We start from the raw sequence: 16,823 nt of genomic DNA, 5'->3' as shown, positions 1-16,823 counted from the left end.
TAAATTACTAAAAAACTTTAATGTGGCCTAACATCAACAAACCATGAGGCAACAACACGGCAAAAATATAGAAATTCAGAATCAGGTACCTCCGGGATCTCCATTGCTAAAGAATAACATCTCATTGCAGGATATTTATGTATTCAATGTCGCTAGCTATCGGACAAAGCGGCGATCGAGTCAACTAAGTGCTAGGAGTTAAGATGGATAACTTGTAACATAATCAAAAACTAAGATGTAGCAAACATCATGATCCAAAACATACATCACGGACCTGTGAGCCCAAGAACTTGCCTGGTGCCTCACTTGTTAGCGGCGCAGCTAACTGCGACATCGTGCTGCTGCAAACGGGGGAAGACCGGCGAAGAACACAGGAAGACCAGCGAGGAACGAAAGTAGACGTACCGAACAGGAGGAAGAAGAAGCCGCCTCTGCCGACGCACAGGACCGCGTGGTTGGGTGGAGAATAAAGTAGAAAATTGGGGAATGAAAGCGTTTGGTTGGATAGGGGATTATCTATTTTTCCTATTGGGGCTAGGTTAGAATGGTGTCCTTGGGCTAATGGGCTGCTAAAAAACACACTACAAGCTTACCGTTTTAGCGCAATATAGCGTGCTATTTTGTGAATAGCCCCATCATAAGAAAAATGCCAAACTTCAGTGTGGCCTCTCCTCGTATGCTATAGCGCGCTACTAGGAAAGAAATTGCGCACTATTTTTTTCATTGAAAAAAGACATGATTGTCATGTCCAAAAGATGGAAATAGTATGTGGTATTTAGTTCTCTAAAAGCACCAAAAATGCATTGACTATTTTTGTTGGACATGAAAATACTCCAGAAAAGATTGGAACCTATAGTAGAGACTTAAGGAGTAAGTTTTGGTTGACATTAGCTTTGTGACTATTATTCGGAGAGGGGGATCAGTGCCAAACTACGATAAAACAAGTAACCCACGGATCGAAGGTAATTAGTGTTGTTGCTTTCTAATTACTAATGTATGTTTGTGCTTTTCACTATACTAGCATAGTTGTCTTCCCGTATGTGTGGGCTAGAATTTTATAAAGTTGTATCATGAACACATATTATTTAATTTATCTAAGGAAACTTTCATCGAAATGTGATCACATTTTCAAATATGCGCCTTTGGCAAACATAGCTTTGTCATAGGCATGTTTGATGCACGCGGATCATCATTATCCATTGTTAACTTATTATGAAATTACAATGTTGTATTAGGTTACTATTATTCTCATTGTAAAAAATGTGTGTTTTCCATATATTTTTACCTTATTTTTGTGTTATATACTAATTAAACGAACTTGAAGTGATTAAAGTTTTTTGATTGTGTTTTGAATCTTTTTCTGTGCATATGATTTTTAGTACATAAAATTCATGGTAAAATGATGTCAATTATATTCTGAGATATTAGTTATATTTTGCATGGGCATTGATTCTCAAGAGACGGTTTTGGTAGGATAAATTCACTCATATACTATTGAAAGTGGACTTAACACACTTGAAATTTTCTTCAATTAATTTGGCGTTGACTTTTTTTGCAATTTTTTTGTCAGTAACGATAATTCTAGAAATAGTTAATGATTTATAGTGAATGAATGAAACATACTAAGAATTCATTGAGGGAGATTAGTTATGTTTTGTACATGACAATTAGCAATAGCTCAAGTGTGATAGTGAACATCTACTTGACTCGATGTGAAATATTAAACTAACGCATAACTCAATCTAGCTAAAACATGAGTGACTATCTAGAAAAATAGATAATAACCTCATCAGTCACCCAATGTGAAGATACATGTAGCAATGAAGGTTGGAACTTAGTAGTCCCTGGCAAACATGCATGCTATCATGGGATTATGAAATGTCATATGCATCATTGTACACATCAGGAATTATGTTCTACGGATATTGGGAGTAATTGGCTTGATTGGAAATAGAAACAAGAACCCATGTCCTGGTGTCTTCCTTGTAATTTTGAATACAACAGTCTAAGACAAATCATTCAGAATGTTTCTTGGGACAAAGCTGCAATTGCATCAATGAGTTTAGTTGGGAGGCGTGCTACCTGGCCCATTTTTGAATCTAGAGTAATATGTGGAGCTCAAGCAAGAGAAGCCTTCTGATCTTTCAAAACTCATACCTTGGGCACGACATTCTATGCCACAAATGACAAGGAGCAGAACTGCCAGGTGGACTCAAGTGTTGTGAACATGCAATGACATAGTCAGTCTCACGCCATTCGCTAAACATCCAATGTTGCTGGTCTGGAGAAATATCGCTGTTGTTTCCACAATCTGTTAAGTGCTTCAAATATTCTAGTGCAAAATTGGGAGCGTGATGGGTAATGAAGCCTTGACCTCTTGGACAAGGAGGAAGATGATGAAACACGTATTGATATTCTGGTGCATGAGGATTGAGGAGGATGTCGAGGATGTAATCCTTGACCTGTGGTTCAAGAGGAGGATGCCAAGCATGGAAGTTGTGACCTAGTAGGCCAGGCGAGGATACAGACAATATGAGCCTTGCTCTGCTAGTACTAGAGGAGGATGCAGAAAATATAGGCCATCATCTACTGAAAGAAGGATGACGTCCATGATCAGCAAGTACTATAGGTGGACATCGCGAGAATAAGATTTCCATGCATGTGGACTAATAGATAATACAAGCTTACAGCATATCACTTCTTGTGATTCCACACGAGTCCCCCGATTTCTTATATTTTCACAGTACTTACCTCTCCATTGCTTGTGTTTACTCGGGTCCCGTACAACAAAACCTATTAATGAATCTTGGTTTGTATCGACTGTTGATGCGCCTTTCCAAAAACCATATTTTGCAAGGACTGTTATTATGACCTTGTGCCCAGGACATACATAAATATATGAACCATCTTTTTTTGTTGCTAACCAATTCTTTTGTTCACTTTTAACATCTTTGCAACATGCATCAGTGTCATAAATAGCTTAAACATAATATTCTGAAGTTCCATACCTTCTAAAGACTATAAATGAAAAATCAAGTGTCAATCTTACCTGCTTCATTCCCTCTAAGCCATTTTTCGAAGACTCAACATTCAAAAACAGGCAAATCACCTAATACGATATTGGTTGCAAGTAAAAATCAGTTCACGCTTATTTCTGTGATATTTCAGAAAATATTAAAACTTATGATGAAAGCAAACTGACGCTACAAAAGACATAGTTATCTAGGTATATCAAATACAATTTCAAACTCATTTCAGCACAAAAGTAAAATAATCCTAAAAGGGGAGATGTCAAATCATAAGAACAAGGATGAATGTTCTATAATGTAAGAAAGTGATATTGCCATTATTGAACAATTTTGAGAGTGACGAAGATCCTTATGGAGATTTTTAAAATCCTCCCATTTCACACTTCCTTTGATCTCTATGGTTTTCAAACAAACAATATCTTGAATTTTCCCCACTACAAAGAGTACACATGGAATTCCTATAATCAGAACAACATGATTTGAACGTCCACCATTCCAAACAACTAAATATTTGTTTCTCAATCTAAAATATTTGATCCTACTTTATGATTGTAGTGGAAAATAATTAAATATAGTATGTACATCTCATTATCATTAAATCGGGTCAATCCAAGATATGCATGTGTTGTCATACAAAGACAAATTATATTAATTCTAACTTGAAAAAAGGAATCAATTATGCTTCAGACCTTCGGTATGAAAATGATAAAAATGTGATCTTGTATGTAGGCAAATATATTGTTAGGTGGGTAAAGGTCTTAGAAAATGAGGTCTTGCGTGTAGGTCGGAGTCATGTGGTGTAGAGGTACTTCATCTGAAAGTGCAGAATTCTACTCTACTGATGAAGTTCCTAACAAAAAGAACATCTCTTGGATGAACTTCATCTTGCAAGCTCATTACTCTAATATGTCTGCCCCCACAACACTTTGGTTGGCATTGCTCCTTTTGGTGGAGAGATTGTATGTCTCCATGAAACCAATTTTAGTCTTTGGCTAAATGTGATTTTTGAAGATGTGACACTGTTTTGTTTTGGTAGCACACATGGTCTGATCATCCTATGCAATCTAAATCCACCAAATTTCATTATTTTACAATTGACGAGGAGAACACCATTCAGAAGGCTTAACCTATGAATCTATATATGATATGTTTCGTCCATATCATCCATGGCATATGCCCAATGCAATAACCTTGTCATTATTCTTGATAAATTAAGCTATTTTGATGATGATGGCTCCTCGAAATTCACTATGGGCAAGGTTCTTTTTTTATAGTAAATTTTTTTATAAGCCTATAACCAATCATGATCCTTCTCCCAACCCTATGTCATGGATATGGAAGCCATATTGTGAACATAAACATAGGATCTTTTGTGGATTTTACTTGACACGATCTATAACAGAGATATGCTAAGGAAGGACTGCAACACGCTTACTTTTGTATGTGACTTTAGCCAAAACTTTCAGTGGATGTTGAAACAAGAGTGGAATTTAGTCATGCAAGTCGTGCCTATCTTAGAAGAAAGTAAAACCAGGAACAAAAACAATAGCATGATCATATTTGATGGTAACACACCAACCATTCATGAATGTTTTAGCATATTCAAATAATACTTTGCTAATGATACATATAGAGAAAAACCTAGAATCAAAGAGGGAATGCAAGAGTGCTTACATACTTTATAAGGTAGCTCTGGCTACCGTCCCTCCATTGTACATTTTCCAGCAGAAAAATTTCTAGAAGCCTAGTAGGATATTTCCACTATTTCCCTCTCAAAAATGATACAAGGAATATTTGAGCAGGAAAAGGAAAATAGACTTGAACAAAAGTCCACATATACAATATTTCATGAATATACAATTTTTTTTATATTTATGCAAACTCATGTTGCATACAAAAAGAATAGAATCATATGTAGTGTAGATGTTGGAACAATGGAATGTTTCTATCCCGAAATAATTACCATGTTAATAGCCTCTATAATTCATACAATAGACAAAATACCCGTTTTGTTGGAGTTTGACATGTTTGGACCTCATTGGCCTCTCGCTATCAAAGTCTTTTTGGACAATATGCCCCACTAATTAGTACCAATAGAAAATGTATGTGCTTTCCTGTACAATTATGAAAAGTGGCGCCGAAAGGACCAAGATCATCTCAAGGCTTCAACATGTATTATGTAAGGAAATGGAGATATGACTGGATTGAGTAGCAAAACAGTTACACAACCTAGAAACACAGTGCAAACTTCTACCAATCAACAACCTAGTAAGGATATATCTTGGGTTGAGTGTATGTGTGGGGTGTGTGTATGGGTTTGGCCCAAAGACCCACCCTTGTGTATATCTACTCGTACCTGTAGTTTATAGCTAGTGAGCAAGAGAGTGCACTACAAGAAATATGTCAACTTGTGACCTTGACTAGTGGTCATTGAAAGGTCATTGTTTTTCATTTCACTACTAGGAGAAGGGCTATAGATGGGATTGACACTAATGGCGCACCAGAAAGATGGTGCGCCATTAGTATATACTAATGGCGCACCACAATCTGATGCGCCATTAGAGTTTAAACTACTAATGGCGCACCATTCTAAGGGTGCGCCATTAGTATCAAATTTTTTTTTAACTAGTGCGCCTGTCCAAACATACTAATGGCGCATCCGGGCAAAGTGTGCCATTAGTAGTTGTAACTACTAATGGCGCACCAGGCAGCAGGTGCGCCATTAGTATAGAAATTTTTTTTTGAACTAGTGTGCCTATCCAAACATACTAATGGCGCATCCTGCCCAAGTGCGCCATTAGTAGTTGTAACTACTAATGGCGCACCAGTCAGTGGGTGCGCCATTAGTATAGAATTTTTTTTTGAACTAGTGTGTCTATCCAAACATACTAATGGCGCATCCTGCTTAAGTGCGCCATTAGTAGTTGTAACTACTAATGGCGCACCATGCAAGAGGTGCGCCATTAGTAAGTGGGCAGCAACAAGATATTTGGGACAGCCTCTCCTACCCACACACTCACTTTCTCCCCACTTCATTCTCTCCACCTCCTCCTTGTCTCGGGTGCCTCCTCTTTTTCACCTCATTTCCACCATAGATTCATTCAAATTAAGTGGTTAAATTACCTTGTTTTAATAGGTAAGTAAGGGGGGAAGCTATATTTAGGTTGTTCTCCTTACAACAATGTGCACATGCACTTTTTACGGCCTAGCTAGATCTATGTATGTTCGTGGTGTTGCATATGTTTGTGGTGTTGCATATGTGTTTGTGTTTGGAGGTGTACCGGTATTTGATATGCGATAGTTGCCAATATTTTGCCGGAATGTTGATTCATTTCCGTTTCGGCGAGAATTTTGGCATTAAGCATTCTTTTTGGTCCTATTTTTAGGGAAAGTCATGCCAAATTTTTGTTTGGTTCTAAAATATCGTTTTGCTCTACCCCGCAGGCGACCATGGTCCGCACGATGACCGAAGGCATCGTGAATAGGTTTTTGAGGTCCGCGAAGGCCGAGATGCTTCAAAAGAACAAGACGGAGATAAGATGTCCGTGTCGAAGATGCAAGCTGAAGAGCCTTATTGCGGACCCGGATTCCGGGCAGGTGCGGGACCACCTGCTGTTGTGTGGTTTCATGGATGGCTATCGGTGGCAAGGTGATGAAGATGACTACGAAGTCGTCCATGCGGGCCGGGCAAGAAATGAGGAAGGGCAGCAAGACAACCACCGCGGCTCGGGCGGGCGAGAAGACGAAGAATCCCGAGGAGATGATCACGACTGTGATGCTGTACACAGTCATCATGTAGAAGATGCATGACATGATGTTGAGGAAGATGCCAGAGCAGGCGACGGGCATGATCATGAAGATGATGATGCCGGCGGAGCAGACGACGCTGGACCATCGATGGGCTGGGTGCAGGACCCTCATATTCAAGAGCTGCTTCTCAAGCAGACGGGTAACGCAAGAGCTGCCGCCCGAGAGAAAGCCAAGATGGATCAACTTGAGTTAGACGCGTTACTCCATTGTATGAAGGATGCAGGCCCGAGGATACCCGCCTGAAAGTAACGCTCATGGCCCTGGAGATGAAGGTAAAACACAAAATGACCGACGCATGCTTCGACGAGAACATGTCATTCTGGCACGAACGTCTTCCCAAGGGGAACAAGTGCCCGACCAGTTTGGAGGAGGCGAAGAAAATCGTGTGTCCTCTGGATTTACCGCACGTGAAATACCATGTGTGCATGAACAATTGCATCATTTATCGGGACGAGCACGCGGAGTCTACAATATGTCCGGTGTGCGGTGTCACTCGATACAAGAAGAGGAAGAAAGCTCCTCGAAAAGTGGTGTGGTACTTTCCGTTCACTCCTCGTCTGCAGCGGTATTTCGCGGATCCTAAGGTAGCAAAGCTCCTGCGTTGGCACGCGGATAGGGAGGAGAAGAAGCGAGAAGATGACGCAAATGATCCGGAGATAGATAAAAAAGACAAGATGCTGAGTCACCCTAAGGATGCGAGCCAGTGGCAAGCATTGAACTTCGAATACCCAGAATTTGGGAACAATCCAAGGAACATCATGCTGGGCGCGAGCACCGATGGAGTCAATCTGTTTGGCAGCCAGAGAAGCACACATAGCACCTGGCCTGTGTTTGTGTGGATGTACAACCTTCCCCCCTGGTTGTGCATGAAGAGGAAGTACATTCACATGAGTATGCTAATTGAAGGGCCGAAACAACCAGGGAATGACATCAATCTGTATCTGGAGCTGCTAAAAGAGGAGCTTGACACGCTGTGGAAAACGCCAGCCAATACGTGGGACGCCGCAGAGAAAGAATATTTCCCTATGAGAGCCGCACTGCTCACGACGGTGCACGACTATCTCGGTTACGGATATCTTGCGGGGAAGGTAGTCCACGGATTTTCTGGATGCGTAAGGTGCATGGATGACACAACGTATCGCCAGCTAGATAGAGATCCCGGGTCTTCGAAAACCGTGTTCATGGGACATCGAAGGTGGCTTCGCGACGATGACCCGTGGAGGAAACGCAAGGATCTGTTCGATGGTGAAACCGAACCCCGAAAACGCCCGTGTACGAGGAGCGGCGAGGAAGTAGACAAGCTGTTGAAAAATTGGAAAGACTGCCCACTGCCGGGAAAGAAGCAAAAGGCGCCAGAGCCGGGAAAGAAGCGAAAGGCGCCAGAGCCGCTGCTGAAGGTATGGAAAACGAGGTCTGTTTTCTGGGACTTGCCATACTGGAAGATCCACCGTGTGCCTCACAGCCTTGATGTCATGCATATCACGAAGAACGTGTGCGAGAGTCTGCTTAGTACCCTGCTCAACATGCCAGAGAGGACCAAAGATGGGCCGAAAGCAAGGGCAGACTTGAAATCAATGGGCATCAGGCAGGAGCTTCACGCTATATATGATGATGATGATGATGATGATGATGATGATGATGATGATGATGAGGCGAAGCAGGACACAGAAAGTCGTCGCAAAGGCAAAAAGGCCAAGAAGACCGGAAATGACTACCCTCCCGCGTGCTTCACTCTAAGTCAGGAGGAGATCGAGCAGTTTTTCACCTGCCTCCTAGGAGTAAAACTTCCTTACGGTTACGCGGGGAAGATAAGCAGATACCTAGACCCAGCGAAGCAGAAGTTCAGCGGGATGAAGTCTCACGACTGTCACGTGCTGATGACGCAGATACTTCCAGTTGCAATCCGTGGGATCATGGACGCGCACGTCCGTGAAACGCTATTTGGCCTATGCAACTTCTTCGACGTCATCTCTCGGAAGTTGATTGGCATGAGGCAACTCAGAAGGCTACAGGAAGAGATCGTGGTGATACTATGCGAGCTTGAGATGTACTTCCCGCCCGCATTCTTCGACGTTATGGTGCATCTGCTGGTCCATATAGTGGAGGATATCATCCAACTCGAGCCGACGTTCCTGCACAGCATGATGCCGTTCGAAAGGATGAATGGTGTCATCAAAGGATACGTTCGCAACATGTCACGTCCAGAAGGAAGCATAGCCAGGGGCTTTCTGACCGAAGAGTGCATCTCCTACTGCATGAATTATCTAGGCATCGAGAACCCCGTTGGTCTGCCCGTCAACAGGCACCTCGGCAGGCTCGCTGGATGGGGTCACCGTGAGGGTCGCCGCGAAATGCATGTCGACTTCGAGGGTCGACTCGCCGACTTTGAAAGAGCAAACCTAGTCGCGCTACAACACATAGACGTGGTCGATCCTTGGGTGGTAGAGCACAAAACCTTTATTAAAAAGACGTACAATGACCGAGGCCAACAGAGGACGGACGGAGATACACTCAAAGAGCACAACTCATGTTTCACGCGTTGGTTCAAGCATAAGCTTCTGTCGTACCCTTTACATGAGGATTCTTCCGCGGAAGAACAACTCATATTCGCCTTGTCACAGGGCGCCGAGCACAACCTGATGACCTATGAGGCGTACGATATCAACTGCTACACATTCTACACCGAGGCCAAGGACATGAAGAGCGATGGTTATCAGAACTCCGGGGTAACGATGGAATCCTACACCGGTAACGACAAGGACAGATACTACGGAAGGATCGAGGAGATCTGGGAGCTGAGCTACGCTGGAGAGAAGGTCCCGATGTTCCGTGTCAGATGGGCCAAGAACGTCATAAAAGAAGACCGGTATTTCACCACCATGGTTATACCCGAAGCCAAATCCAAGACCGCGGGCGCAAACGTCACCGCGAAAAATGAGCCATGGGTACTGGCTTCCCAAGTGGACCAATGCTTCTTCATTACCGACCCGCCAAAGCCCAGTCGTGTTGTCGTGAGGAGAGGCAAAAGGAAGATCATCGGAATGGATGGAGTAGCCAATGAGCAAGACTTCGACAAGTACGGCGACCCGAGGATCGAACATGACGACGATGATGAAGTAGCAGCATACACCACAAGAAGAAGCAGGACCACCCTACCTAAAGGACGTCCGTTCCACAGAAGAACTCCATTTGCGAAAAAGAAGGGCAAGAAGATTGTGAACAGATAGCTAGCTAAGATCGATTGTATTTAAATCGTAGCCTTCATTTCTCGATTGTATTTCATGGGTACTTTTTGAACTATCATGGGTATTTCATTGGATCAAGTGCCCCGGCGTACTTGTGACTAATGCATGGCTTTTAGGGTGCCTCGGTGTCGATAAAAACTGAAATGATGAAAAGTTAGGCTTTTAGGGTGCCTTGGCGTCGAAAAACCCTCAATGATAAAAGCTTAGATTTTAGGATGCCTCGGTGTCGACAAACCCTAAATGATGAGACCATGATCTTGTTCCTTGACAATAACCAACTTTTTGACCAAACTTTGTTTCTATTTAGAGAGAAACATGGCCCACAACGATGAGGCCGGGGGTTCGGGCGGCAAGGCATTCTGGGAGCTGTCCCAGGAGATGGAGGAACAACCTCACTTGTATGAGGCCGCCGCCTTCCCCACCGATCCTGAGACCACGGATGGTGCCGCCGAGGATGACCACACTGATGCCACCACTGATGGTGCCGCCGAGGATGCCACCACTGATGATGGCGGCGCACGCACAGATAGCAGCCAGCCGAAGAGGCAACGGAAGGACCGGCGCCCGATCGTGCTCCGCACCCTCAAGGAGGAAGTTACTGAAGTGGACTCCAACGGGAATCCAACGCGCCCGAACGAATAGTCAAGGGGTACTCGCTTCAGCTCGGGTGCATTATTCGGAGCACCGTCTCGATCAACACCGAGAACCTGAGGCATCCTGACCGGGGGAATTTGCGCCACCTCCTCTTCACGAAGCTGCACGAACGATACAAGTTCCCCGCTGAATTCAAAAACACAAGCCTCAAAGGGAATAAAGTGAACAATGCTGCCCTCACGAAGATGAGCAAGGCCCTGTCTACTTGGAAAAGCAATGTGAAGAGAATGATCGAGAAAGGTGAGAGTTATGAGAAGATCAAGGAGAAAAATCCTTCGATCACCGAAGATGACTACAATGACTTCAAGATCAATTGCTCGAGCACCGCAAGCTCCCAATCAAGTGAGTGGGGGAAACAAATGCGGGAGCTGAACATAGGGGAACACACACTCGGTCCCGGCGGTTACAGAGTGGCGGAGCCTATATGGGACAAGGAGGAGGCGGACCGTGCCGAGCAAGGCCTACCGCCCCTCTTCGATAAATACGGTGACAAGCAGACCAGGAACTTTGTCAGGGCCCGGTACAAGAAGGACCCGAAAACAAAGGAGCTTACCACGGATCCGAAGACCAGGCGGCTTGAGCTTGTTCTGGTAAGGAATACACCCCCGCGTAATTAGCTCCATATGGTTGCATTCTAATTAATGAAGCCGAATTTCTAAATGGTTCACATTCCTTCCGCAGGCGACTGAAAGCAGTAGCGCGGGGTCGACTCAGAGCAACCCTTGGGACACCACTCTAAATAGGGGGTTGAATATAATGAAGAACAACGATAAGCTCAGTAAGCCGACGTCAGCTGGTCGTGTGGCCGGCAAAGGCTTGTCGACAAAATGGGGGTCATACTATACCGCTGGTGTGCGGAAGGAGAAAAAGACCAGCTCGGAAAGCCAGGCGCGAGAGGTTCAAGAACTCAAGGCACAGGTGGCGCGGATTCCGGAGATTGTCCAAGAGCAAGTGGAACAACGACTCGGAGCGACGATCACCGCCCTTGTGCCTACCTTGATCTCGGGGTTGAGTGCGTGGATTGCGGGCGGCCAACAGGGGCCGCCCCCGATTCCTAGCTTCACGGCCAGCAACTCGCATAATGCGATGGCGGGGCCATTGGTGCCTCCGGCGGAGGCGGCATTGGTGTCTCCGACGCCGGCACGGGAGCTTAATGCACCCGGGTGTACGCCGGCCGGCACCTCTTCAGCAAGCGGCCGCTCCGTCAACTGCACGCCCGCCGTTGGCGGTGCCTCGACATTAGCCGAGCTCGACGTCATCATCGCGGTAACTAATTAAGCCTCTCTCGGCCGAGGACTTCATCTCCTTGCCTTTGACTGGGCATCCCTGACGCCCTACATGTTTTCACAGGGCGCCGCCGACATTCCGTGCACTCTCCTCCACTTCGTGAACAACGAGTTGGTCGATGTCGCCAAGGGCAAAATCGTTCAACCGGGCAACCCCTTGTTCCACGGTACCCAGATGCCACCCAACTTGTTTAGGGTTCAACTGGTTCGGGTGCTGCCAGGCTGCGACGACTTGTTACCTCCGATTCGACCCGTCGGGGCCGACGATGATGACGTGATGACCCTCAGCGCCTGCCTGAGCTGGCCCCTGCTTTGGCCGAAGAGCCAGATTCGTTTGGGGGCGGGGGACACCACCCTAAAGACAACACCGCCAGTCGTGCCGGCGCCAAGTCGGCCCCATGGCAAGACCGCCGTAACGGTGCCGGACATCCCTATGCCACTGGATCCAAACATGCATATGGCACAGGATCAGAACGATGACGACAACGACGATGATACATTTGGCAACGTCGATCAGTACTTTGCCGAGCATGGGTACGATGGCGACTTCATGGGGCCTCCTTCTCAAGAACCAAACCCAACAAAAGACGTGTGCGATCTAGCTCGTACCGCGGAGAAGCCAAGTTGCAACAGGCGCCGTCTGGCGTTCAGCTCTCAGGAGACGCCTCCAGCTGCCGACTTCACCGAGCCTCAGATAGGCGAGGTGCGAAATATTATCAGCCCCAACACACTCAAGAAGGCGGTCTATGAGCAGAACTCGGTCCCATTACAGGAGAAGAAGAAGGCACGCAAAAGAAAGACTAAGAAGGGTGCGAGCCAGCCGGCACCGAGTACGATCCGTGCTCAGGACGGGCCACCTTCACCGCAGGATATCTCGAGGAGGGTGCATGTGGTGGGTAGGGCGATGCTACCACCAAATATGCTCAATGCTGCAACCGGTGCTATGCGGAGTCTGCACGACAGTGTTCTTTCTTTGGAGAAGCAGCGTCTCAGAGAGAAGGATGTGGCATACCCGGTTTTCGTGGCCAAGGTGCCAGAGGGCAAGGGCTTTGTGGATGGCGACATCGGGGGTACGATCGTCCTGCGGTTTGATGACATCTTTGCTATGTTTAACCTTCATCCGCTGCACTACACCTTCATTCGGCTATTTTCGCTGAGTATGGAGATGCGGATCATTCGCGACAAGACCCCGGACATCGTGATAGTCGACCCCTTCTACATGCGTGCCAAGATCTTGGGCAGCGCTGGGGACCGGCAAGTCGCGAGTTCTTACCTCGAAGGCATCATTCTGGCAAACCAAGATAAGGATAACTTCCTCGTGCCTTACTTTCCCGAGTAAGTCCTCCCCTCAACCGGCCCGTAACATATGAATTCTTACTTTTCGATCGTTTTTTTTTAACATTCCGTGTTTTCTGCAGTGACACACGTTGCACGCTCATCCTCCTAAGCCCCAAATATTCCATGGCCACGTATTTCGACCCGTTCCGTCAGTCGAACGTAGACTACACAAATGTCAAGAAGGTTCTTGATGATGTTCTCCCCGGCTACGCCCAATCTGGAGGCACCTTCACCAGGCCTATTCGTAAGTACGGCAAGCACGTGTTCTCCCACAATACGATGTTCTGCTGCGTCAAGCAGCCGCCTGGCAGTCAGAAGGGTGCCTACTACGCCATCCATCACATGCGGACGATCGTACGGGACCATCATCAACTTCTGCTATCGAGTAAACTCCAAGATTGGGCCGCGAGCGTGTCGGCAATCCAGGACGCGGACCTCCGACAAGAATTCTTTCGCATCCAGTCGGAGTTTGCGGAAATCATCCATCAAGATGTCCTTCGTACCTCGGGGTAGTTCTACCTCAGAAATCAACCGTCCAACAGTGACATCGACACAATGCTACAAATGCAGGATGACAACGCCCGTTCTTTCATGACTCCCACGATAGACGGCGGCTTCATCCACGCTCCGATCCCTTGAGTCGAGTTGTCTAGTTCTGAAACATCGATTGGCTCATGTTGTAATTAAACTTTAATGAACTTGTAGTATGTCTCTTTGGTTTCGAGAGTTTCGTTCAACTTAGATGTAATCGATGCTATTAATGTCTTGCTTTTCTCTTCCGATCGTTCTGTTGCATAATTATATATTGCTTATGTATTGTCTGTGAATTGGTACTAACGTTTCGTTTGGCTAGTGCATAGCGATGCCGACGTATGTCGTGTACAAGGGTAAGGTTCCCGGAGTCTACGATGACTGGGAGGAGTGTCGGAGACAGGTTCACCGATTCAGCGGTAATAGTTACAAAGGGTACACCACTAGGGCCGAGGCCGAATCTAGATACGCCCGCTATCTAGCGGGAGAGGGGAGGGAGCGTTGGAGGAACCAGATGAAGACGAGTTTCATTGTGATGATGCTCATCGTGATGACCGCAGCTCTCTTCTATGTGATGGTAGTTTAGATGATCGATATCGACTTGTAATGCGAAGACAAACTCGCTACTCGCGGTCTCGAGACTTGTAATATAATGTTCTATCTTTGTTCGGTCTTTTTAATTCGGAGACTAATATGATGAATTGTATTCGGAGACTAATATGATGAATTGTATTCAAAGACTAATCTTCTATTGTATTTGATGAATCTATTGTTGATGTGTGTTGTCTATATTTTGTCAAATTATACATTTTGTAACCTGTGCAAAAAACAGAAAATAAAAAAATAAAAAAAAACCTAATATTCATACTAATGGCGCATCACACGACAGTGCGCCATTAGTATGACAGTGCATACTAATGGCACATCACCGGGTAGTGCGCCATTAGTATGCTGCGGTTACTAATGGCGCATCCAGAGGTGGTGCGCCATTAGTAGGCCAAAGCACCTGGGTATACATGCCCCCTGGGAGGCATACTAATGGCGCACCCTCGCATATACTAATGGCGCACCAGGTGGTGCGCCATTAGTAAAAATTACTAATGGCGTGCTATCAATGGCGCACCAGTGATGCGCCATTAATGGCCATATTAGGTGCGCCATTAGTAGTGGTATTTCTAGTAGTGTTTGTGACCTTTTTTGACCAAAAATAGAAGGTCAAAAGCTGGCGGTCGTAAACTGAAATTAACGACCTTCTTTGTGAGAAGGTCATGGACGTTTACGACCAAAATATGCCTACTGTTTCATTTTGGTCACTAGCAGCCTCCCCAGGCCACGTAGGCATCCGACGTGGCAATCTGATGTGGCACAAGAATCAGCCCGGTCCGATTCGGCGTTTTACATGGGCCGAGCCCAACAATTCGGCCTTTCTATATATTTTTTCCTATTAATTTTAGTCAGCCACATGGGCCAAGCCCAACATTTCAGCCTTTTTATCTTTTTTTTTCGCCCAAATTATGTTTAACCAAATGAGTCCAGTCCAATATTTTTCAGGCTTTTTCTTTCCTGTCAAATCCACATTCATTTATTTTTGTTTAATTTTTTACCCAAAATATTTGTCCAATATAATTTGATCCTTGGCCTCTTTGAGGTCCAACTCCAGCCCATTTAACGAACATTTTCAAACTAGTTTGAATAACAATATGAATCACCACCAATTAGCTGAATATTACAAAAATATCTCAAAACTCACATTCTACAAATTTCCATCACATCTGTATTTTATACAAATCCAAGCAACCTACAACATTACGTATTCAAGCATTCAGCTGCTGAAATACTCTAGAACAGGAAAGAATAAATAGAACTATCTAGTGCTTCACAACAAGAAAACATGTAGTCTGCTTCTTCAAGTACTGCTTCTTCCTTAGCAATGACAGGCTGATGCAAAACATCTGGGCATTCAAAAGAGAACAAAAAGTATGTCACTGATATAAGAAATGTTACACGAATACTTTTAAAATAAAAACTAAAGGCACATGAGATGGAAACAAGTAATTTGAGATGGAAAGTTAGCCAACAGAATTTATATAAAAGATCTTTTTGCAGTACAATTATCTTATGTACATATGAATGACACCCAAGTAACTTGAGATGGAAACAAGTACATCTAGCAATCTAACATGTATAGTGGCACCAGCAAAGGAGCAAGACACGGAAGAATTTTAGCTTTACATAATGTTTACAAGAACAGGACCCTGATACAGGATTTAGCTTGTCCTGAACACTGTTAACAAGGTACTTTTAAAGTAGCTATGTGCATCAGCCTCACCAAGTCTTATCATGAATTGGTTGCTTTTAAAAACTATACTATATTTCTGGACAGCAAACTAAATAGATGACTTCTCTCAAACCGTACATCCAAACAAAGCAAATAAGTACTCTACGGAAACCTTAGAACATGCTTTACAACTCATATGTAGAGGCCAACTTGAAATTATGAGCATAACAAACTCGTTTTTCAGTTAGAAGCTCGCTGCCCAAAACTGTCAGGTATTGCAGTTTTTTAACTAAACCAAATTCAGTTTACACAGAGGTAAGTAAGGAACTACTTCAAAAACAGAGGTGCTAACTATGTTTACATAGAAAAACGAGTACGGTGTCTATTTGCCAAACTTGCACCAGCTAAGAATTCATTCCCCATAGAGAAAATGAAATGACTGAGACTATGATATGATTGTCGGCAGCCTACGTTTACGGTATCCTATTAACACAGCATAAAGAAAAGAGAGCATGTCCCGTCATCATTAGATTAAATTTCTACTAGTACACAGTGCTAGAATCACTATAACCTATGGAGTGACAAGCACTATAACCATACAAATAAAGTACTTTATCCCATACCTATATGCATAACACCGACGAAATAATAG

The 16,823-nt window shown here is 44.6% G+C and overlaps 1 pseudogene; it reads right to left on the bottom strand.

Moving 5' to 3' along the window:
- Positions 1 to 2,062: 2,062 nt before the first annotated feature.
- The window catches only part of LOC119320686, a 27,517-nt pseudogene continuing 12,756 nt past the window's right edge, over positions 2,063 to 16,823 (bottom strand).

This window comes from Triticum dicoccoides, chromosome 6B (genome assembly GCF_002162155.2).
Source record: "Triticum dicoccoides isolate Atlit2015 ecotype Zavitan chromosome 6B, WEW_v2.0, whole genome shotgun sequence".
Taxonomy (NCBI): Eukaryota; Viridiplantae; Streptophyta; class Magnoliopsida; order Poales; family Poaceae; genus Triticum; species Triticum dicoccoides.
Note: the sequence above shows the minus strand (reverse complement) of the source record. Positions and strands in the feature narration are given on the sequence as shown.